Below are 7,589 nucleotides of genomic sequence, written 5' to 3'. Positions count from 1 at the left end.
TCTGGATGGAAGTGAGGCCAGGCAACTGGGATCTCTGTCCCGGGATGTGGTCATTGACCAGGGGATCGGGAGAACCCAAGAAACCCTCAGCCTCTGGCGGCGACTGCTTACAAGTGTAAGGGACAGGTACCTTTGTAAAGAAGACCTCCAGGTGCACCAAGGAAAATGGAGCACAATGGAACAAGGTATCCGATGCCTGAGGGAATTGGCTGTGCTGGAGATCATTTCCTCAGAAGACGAGAGATTTCCTAAGAGCCCAGATGGTGTCCAATGCACGTCACAGATGTGGTTGAGATTCGCATGTCTTAGACCAGAGATATACTCCGGTTACCTGGCAACGCTGCAATGGAGGGAAGGCAAGGACAGGGTGGTCGTCTTGGTCAACAAACTGAGGATTTACGAGGACACTGTCACAGCCCCATTTCACACCTATGTCTCATCTGTGGAAACAAGGCTGGCTGAGCAAGTCCAGAGCTTGATTGAAGAAGGCCATCAGAAACTGACAAAGGAACTCAAGGAAGAGATTTACCACATCCCGCCAGAACCAACAAGAGTCTCTGCCATTAGGAGCAGGTGTCCCCCACCCAGGGAGAGAGGATACACTCCACGAGGTAACCTGTTTTTTTCTTCAGGAACATGGAGAAGACATGAGTAAGTTGGATGGAAAACCCACCTCCTCCTTAGCAGCCCGGGTACGTGAACTAAAAAGAAGGACAACTACCACAAGAAGCTCATCTAGAGTCAAGGCTGCTCTGGTCTCTCATGCACAGAACTCCAGATATTATAAGAGCGATAATATGACTGATTCTCTTGAATGGACCTCAGGAGCATATTCACCAGAGGGGAGGAACGTGTACTATGACCAAAAATAGAGGGGCCCTTCCTCTAGCCAGGTAGAGGAAAGGGACAATCGGGTCTTTTGGACTGTGTGGATCCGATGGCCTGGCACATCTGACCCACAAAAATACATACCTTTAGTTGACACCGGCGCTCAATGGACTCTGATGCCATCAAGGTATGTGGGAGCAGAACCCATTTCTATTGCTGGGGTGACAGGAGGATCCCAGCAGCTGACTGTACTGGAAGCTGAAGTGAGTCTAACTGGGAATGAGTGGCAGAAGCACCCCACTGTGACTGGTCCAGAGGCCCCATGCATACTTGGCATAGACTATCTCAGAAATGGATATTTCAAAGACCCAAAAGGACATCATTGGGCTTTTGGGATAGCTGCTGTAGAGGCCGAAGGCATCAGACAATTGAGTACCTTTCCTGGTCTCTCAGATGACCCCTCTGCTGTGGGACTGCTGAGAGCTGAAGAACAACAGGTGCCTATTGCCAGAGCAACAGTGCACCGTCAGCAATACCGCACCGACTGAGACTCTGTAGTCCCCATCCATAAGATGATTCGTGAGCTGGAGAGTCAAGGGGTGGTGAGCAAGGCCCGTTCAACCTTCAACAGCCCTATATGGCCAGTGCCTAAGTCCAGTGGAGAATGGAGACTGACGGTGGATTACCGTGGCCTGAATGAGGTCACGCCACCATTGAGTGCTGCTGTGCCGGACATGCTGGATCTCCAGTACGAGCTGGAGTCCAAGGCAGCCAAGTGGTACGCAACCATCAATATTGCCAATGCCTCCTTCTCCATCTCTCTGGCAGCAGAGTGCAGGCCTCAGTTTGCCTTCACCCAGAGGGACATACTGTACACCTGCAACCGACTGCCCCAGGGGTGGAAGCACAGTCCCACCATCTGCCATGGACTGATCCAGACTGCACTGGAAAAGGGTGAGGCTCCAGAACATCTGCAGTACATTGATGACATCATTGTGTGGGGGAACACGACATTGGAGGTATTTGAGAAAGGAGAGAAAATCATCCAAATTCTCCTGGAAGCTGGTTTCGCCATCAAGAAGAGCAAAGTCAAGGGACCTGCTCAAGAGATCCAGTTCCTGGGAGTAAAGTGGCAAGATGGACGGCATCAGATTCCCACTGAGGTCATCAATAAGATCACTGCAATGTCTCCGCCGACCAACAAGAAGGAAACACAAGCTTTCCTAGGTGCCATAGGCTTTTGGACAATGCCCATTCCTGAGTACAGCCAGATCGTGAGTCCTCTCTACCTGGTTACCCGCAAGAAGAATGATTTCCACTGGGGCCCTGAACAGCAGCAAGCCTTCGCCCAGATCAAACAGGAAATTGCTCACGCCGTAGCCCTTGGCCCAGTCAGGACAGGACCAGAGGTGAAGAACGTGCTCTACTCTGCAGCCGGGAACAATGGTCTGTCCTGGAGCCTCTGGCAGAAGGTGCCTGGTGAGACTCGGGGTCGACCACCGGGATTCTGGAGCCGAAGCTACAGAGGGTCTGAAGCCAACTACACTCCCACCGAGAAGGAAATCTTGGCAGCCTATGAAGCAGTCCAAGCTGCCTCACAAGAAATCGGCACAGAGGCACAACTCCTCCTGGCACCCCGACTACCGGTGCTGGGGTGGATGTTCAAGGGAACGGTTCCTTCCACGCATCACGCCACCGACACCACATGGAACAAATGGATTGCTCTCATCATGCAGCGTGCCCATATTGGAAACTCAAATTGCCCTGGGATTCTGAAGATAATCACAAACTGGCCTGAAGGTGAGACTTTTGGATTATCTTCTGAGGAAGAGGAAAAGCCAGCAACACGTGCCAAGGAAGCCCCACCATATAACGAGCTACCGGAGACTGAAAGACGATATGCCCTCTTCACTGATGGTTCCTGTTTAATTGTAGGTGCAAGCCAGAAATGGAAAGCTACAGTATGGAGTCCCACATGATGAGTTGCACAAGCTACCCAGGGCCATGGTGGATCGAGTCAGGTTGCAGAGCTTAAAGCCGTCCAGCTGGCTTTGGATATTGCTGAACGAGAGAAGTGGCCGAGGCTCTATCTCTACACCGACTCGTGGATGGTAGCTAATGCTCTGTGGGGATGGCTGGCTCGCTGGAGAAAAGCCAACTGGCAGCGCAGAGGGAAGCCCATCTGGGCTGCTGAGATTTGGCAGGACATCGCCGCTCGAGTAGAGAAGCTGACCGTGAAGGTTCGACACGTGGATGCGCACGTACCCAAGAGTCAGGCTAATGAAGAACATCGCAACAACGAGCAGGTGGACTGAGCTGCCAAGGTGAAAGTATCTCAGCTGGATCTGGACTGGCAGCACAAGGGAGAATTATTCCTAGCTCGTTGGGCCCATGATGCCTCTGGTCATCAGGGGAGAGATGCAACATACCGATGGGCCCGTGACCGAGAGGTGGACCTTTCCATGGACAGCATCTCACAGGTCATCCACAGTTGTGAGACCTGTGCTGCAATCAAACAGGCCAAGCGGGTGAAGCCTCTGTGGTATGGTGGACGATGGTCAAAGTACAGGCATGGGGAAGCCTGGCAAGTTGACTACATCACCCTACCCCAAACCTGCCATAGCAAGTGCTACGTGTTGACCATGGTTGAAGCAACCACTGGATGGCTAGAGACCTACCCTGTGCCTCATGCTACAGCCCAGAACACCATCTTGGGCCTCGAAAAGCAAGTCCTGTGGAGACATGGCACCCCTGAGAGGATCGAGTCAGACAACAGGACTCATTTTAAAGAACAGCCTCATCAACACCTGGGCTAGAGAACACAGTATCAACTGGATATATCATATCCCTTATCATGCACAAGCTGCTGGGAAAGTTGAATGATGCAATGGACTACTTAAAACCACCCTGAAGGCACTTGCTGGGGGGGAGGGGGACCTTCAAAAATTGGGAAGTGAACTTAGCAAGGGCCACCTGGATGGTCAATACCCGAGGGTCCATCAATCGAGCTGGTCCCGCCGAGTCTGAACCCTTGCACACAGTGGATGGAGATAGAGTCCCTGTGGTACACCTGAGAGGTATTTTAGGAAAGACTGTTTGGATTAATCCCACCTCAGGCAATGGCAAACCCATCCGTGGGATTGTCTTTGCTCAAGGACCTGGTTACACTTGGTGGGTAATGCAGAAAGATGGGGAAACCCCTTGTGTACCACAAGGAGACCTAATCTTAAGTGAGAACTGTATTTAGGGTTTCATTGTATATATATGTGTGTCTGTGTGTGTAGAGTTTAAGGAAGGTATTGATTTCGGGTGATGTAGATGGTAATAGAATAAGGGGTGGATAATGTCCTGGGTTGCAGTGTATTCTGTTACCATCCTCATGAGCCGTTGAAATCAGGTGGGGCATTGTTTCCTTGCCTCCTGCCCCCGGACTATCTTTCTGTTTATGGCCCATCAATGCCCTGCCGCATGACTCAGAGATAACTCCCTCTGGACTATCTTCTGTTAATGAGCCCATCAACACCTTGCCTCATGACTCATCATCCCATTGTGAGATGCTCCACCCAGAGGGAGGAACCAAGCATTCCATGCTGGATATAATCTGAGATTCTGAACACCAGAGACAACCTTTCCACTGGATTCCCAGAGGACAGGAGCTACATCACCACCACTGGACCTTCTGAGGAGGAGCAGACCCTTCTACAGGATCACCACTTCAACAGAACCACATCCACCACTTCAGGAGGACTGCAGCCACCATTTTGTCGGACTGCTACCGCCACCCTGACTAACAGGGTGTCAGGTTGTATCCTGACTCTGTCAGTTTGAAACAGTGTTTTCTGCCTTTATTTATTTTTTTAAATTTCCCTATTAAATTGTTATTCTGACTTGGTGCCTCCCACTGGTTTGTTTTCAAACTAGTACAAGACTCAATGGCACTAGCAGAATAGGCATCTGCAATGACTTAAGACTATCAAAGACTCCCAAAATATCCCATGACTCACAGGATTACTTCATCCATTGTGAAACTCCCCACCCTGGGGGAGGTACTGAGCATGCCCCACCTGAACCTGAGCATATATAATCTTTGGCCTTGGGGACTTGGGGGGCCACCACTTGATAGATCTGGAGGAGTACCAGAACTTCAACAGGACAGCAACCATCACTGACCAACAGGGTGCCAGGTTTGTGGGTTAAAACCAGTTTTCTCTGTATCATTGTATCTACTGAAATCTCTTCAGTAAATTGTAAGTCCAACCTCTAATCTTCCTTGAGGTAGTTGAGTGGGGTTCATTTTTCCCGCTGGTTTACTTTTAAACCAACACATATTTTGGTGCCCAATGTAGGGCATGAGAGAAGTCAGAATTACAATTTTGTTCTAAGCATTTGTATATTGGGGTAGAGAAACTCCCTGATCATCATGTTGCTCAGTGTATTCATGTGGATGTTGTACCTAACCCTGCATATATTTCCGCATATGGGGAACTGTTTGCCCATCATGATGCTCTTTTTAAGATCAGGGCGACGAATCAAAATTGCTTTGTTGATATACTGTGTTTATGACATGATAACATCAGAGACAATGAGTTTCATTTGGAATGTATATTCAGTTTTGTTCCCCTGTCCTGGTCTGGGCTGCTACATCAGGGGCCTCATTAATAATTGCACCCAGCCTATGGGGGGGAAGAGGAGATAAGTGTTTTTTCCAGCCCTTTGTCTCATTCTCCCCCATTCAGGCCTGCTACAATGGTTTTTGTGAATGTTGAGTTTCCTTTAGATGTTAAGGACAACATAATTTTGTTGCTAGTTCTGCTGTTTCCTCTGTATGGCTTGTGCTGTCTACATCATGCTTAGAGTCAGGACAGAGGCTTCTGGGGAAGTTATCTGGAGCCTTGCCCTGGGAATGGATAATCCTGAGTGGTATGGGATGTGGAAAGAGATGGGCCAGTATTTGGAAAACTTCCTTCCTCCAATGATCTGGAAGTTCACCCCTGAACAACTACAAGACCCTGTTAAAATAATAGGATATGTGAAAGGAAAATGCTCTGACAGCTCCAGAGATGAACAAGTTACTGCAACATGCTGGGCCCTGGTCACTGCCTACCAGACACTGCTTGGGATGGTACAGCACCTTCAGGAGGAGAAGGAAACAAATCAACAGGCACTGTGTCCACTGTGTTGGTTTTGCATGGCTTGGTTTTTTGGTAGCAGGGGGGCCACAGAAGTGGCTTCTGTGAGCAATTGCTAGAAGCTTCCACCATGTCCGGCAGAGCCAATCCCTGATAGCTCTGAGGATGGACGTGTGTCTTGGGGTGATTTATGATGATAGTCTATTCCCTGATCCTTTGCTTTATGCCCAAAAATGGTTGCTGTATCTTTAAGGTGGGTCCGGGGAGGAGGGAGCCTTGGGCCCGTTGGCAGGCTTTTTCAAAGCCTCACTCCCCGGGCATCTGGGAGTGTGGTGCAGTCTGGGTTTTTTTGCTTGGTTTTTGTTAGCCCAGGCAAGAAGTTTTTTATCTTCCTTGGCCTTGGAGAAGCTGCAGCAGCAATCCTTTGGCAACTTTTAGAGGTGAACTGGACAGTTTGTTTAGCCCGAGACCAGAGAAAACGGAACCTGCGGGAGAGGGGTCGCTCAGGATCACTGGGAGAGGGGCTGCTCCGTTTTTGGCCCCAAGCCTTGGGAAAGCTGAGCTGGGGAGAGAAAGCACACCAAGCCCAGTTGCTTCATCTGTTGGTGGAAAGGATGTCGATGCCAGATTATTACCGCAGGCCTGGGCCCTAGGGTATATCACTGTGTCCCGCAGCCATAGGGAGGAGGAGGAGAGATGATCCAGCAGGCAGGAATTGTGCAGCAAGATTGATTTATTTAATTATTTTACAAAATCTTTAATAGACTTTTTTCTTCATAGTTGGATTGGACAAAGGATCAGCCACCCCTTGGGGTAATTGGCCAAACTCCTAAAACATCCATTTGTTGGGGTCTCTCCCCTGCCGTGTAGCCCTGGGAGAGGGGCCCTGAGGGCACAGACACGGGGTTTCCCTGCCCCTGCTCAGCCTCGTTCCCATTGGTTGGTTTGTGTTCCCTGCGCGGGCAGAAGGACCCTTGGTCCCGTGACTGGAACAGTTCCTGGGCAGAGCTCCGGCCATGCGGCGCTGGAGAAATAAACATCTCTGAAACATCTAGCAAGAGTCTGTCTGTCCATATATATTTCCTTTCCACGGGACTCCTGGTTTGATATATGCATGTTGCAGGATCCCCACTGCAACATAACATCCATTATCAAAATATTTTCTACTATACCATAAACAAGACTTTCCAAGGTTGCAGGTGGCTTGGTTGTTTACATTCCCTGCTACCTCTTCTGTGAGAGAGAAAAGTCTCTCACGGACTTAGAAAAATAACAAGAAGATCCTCACTAACAGCATTTTTGTACCTACAATTCCCCCTTTTTGTTTTATAAGATAACAACCCTACTATTAATCCTAAATAGAAATCTACATCAGTTATTAATTCTAAATATGTCCTTAAGGCTTTAACTATCTGACTCCATAACAAGAAATTTAAAGTTCAGTCTCTGCTTGTGGAAGGACCATCCCAGTCTCTGCTTGTAGAAGGACCATCTGCCTGATGGTCAACATCTTGGTCATCATCAGAAGAGTCATTAGGCTGATGATCTACATTCTGGTCACCATTTGGATGGTTGGCGTTCTGGTCATCATTTGGAGGTTGCCTGTTCTGCCTCTGGTGCCGTAGGTCAGGG

The 7,589-nt window shown here is 49.2% G+C and overlaps 1 protein-coding gene across 1 annotated transcript in view; it reads left to right on the top strand.

Annotated features, from left to right (window-relative positions):
- Positions 1-7,589, top strand: part of LOC103614063 (sorting nexin-18) — a 62,112-nt gene that overhangs the window by 12,520 nt on the left and 42,003 nt on the right. The gene's annotated exons all lie outside the window — the stretch shown is intronic.

Source organism: Corvus brachyrhynchos, unplaced genomic scaffold, assembly GCF_000691975.1.
Source record: "Corvus brachyrhynchos isolate BGI_N302 unplaced genomic scaffold, ASM69197v1 scaffold851, whole genome shotgun sequence".
Lineage (NCBI taxonomy): Eukaryota > Metazoa > Chordata > Aves > Passeriformes > Corvidae > Corvus > Corvus brachyrhynchos.
This window is presented reverse-complemented; position numbering and strand designations above follow the sequence as displayed.